A 1,046-nucleotide genomic window follows, 5' to 3' on the forward strand; every position below is an offset into this window, starting at 1 on the left:
TAAATGAATGTAGAAAGTTGGGAAGAGAAAGAGAATAGAGAAAAAAGGTATAAGAGATTATAAAAGGTTTGTGAAAATCTTGTGGGTCAAAAGCTGACTGAAACTGGATGGATTTATAAGGTTTTAATTATTTATTTATTTTAGAAAACTGATGTTTATTTTCCATCAACCTTATTTCCACATTGCTTAAGAGACTATAGAAGAGTAGCTTAAACCCACTCAGTGGTTGTTCCTACCCATTTAGTGGCCTGAGCAGTGGGCGCTGCAGACCAGTCTTCCGCGGCAGGCTGAGCACTCCACTCTTCAGTAGGAACCTGCTAAATAGGCACAGAGGGCACCTGCATGCCTTCAGACTAGTGCACAACTTCAGGCTGAGTAGCAGTGAATTCAGGAGGGGGAGCAGTCTATTTACCCTGAAATTCCTTCTTGATCACAGCTTTTTCAGCAGCTCTTCCTTATCAACCTTCCTTCTCAATAGCTTCAGGATCTCTAAAAAAGTAGAGATCAGGTATAACCTCCCTTGGGTGTTCAATGGAGATGGTGTCATGCATGCTCAGACCTTCCCAGGCCAGCCTCCACATCAGACCCACTGAATGAGCTCTCTTGTTGTATTTAATGGCAATGTCCATACAGTACAGAGGAGAATCTGTTACACAGCTATGGTAGGCAGGTTAACATAAAAGGCCTATGCAGGAGGCCACTGGTCAGCTCTGGGACCAGTAACCACCAGAAGACATGGCCCCCAGAAGGTTGTCTGGATCTGGTTAGTGAAAGTTCCTAGAATGAAACAGCCAGCAACAGGAGTGGCTCCAACGGCAGCAACAACTTCAGCACAGCCAACCAGGTAGTATTCCTGGAGGATATGATGCTGACATCAGCGGGGTTTTCAATGGCACAAGCTGCCAGCAGAAGTTTCTCCAGATTTATGATGTCGATGCCATCACTTTTCCTTTTATAGATGTGCTGTTCCATTTGGAAGTCAAGGTTGGTGCTACCTAAGTAGCTTTCTGCTGCAAGGAACTTGAGGACACCCTTCTCTTTAATTT

General features: G+C 44.5%; 1 pseudogene; it reads right to left on the reverse strand.

Moving 5' to 3' along the window:
• Positions 1-209: 209 nt before the first annotated feature.
• Positions 210-1,041, reverse strand: LOC105500274 (annotated as a pseudogene).
• Positions 1,042-1,046: the final 5 nt, after the last annotated feature.

The sequence above is a fragment of the Colobus angolensis genome, unplaced genomic scaffold, assembly GCF_000951035.1.
Source record: "Colobus angolensis palliatus isolate OR3802 unplaced genomic scaffold, Cang.pa_1.0 Scaffold118, whole genome shotgun sequence".
NCBI lineage: Eukaryota > Metazoa > Chordata > Mammalia > Primates > Cercopithecidae > Colobus > Colobus angolensis.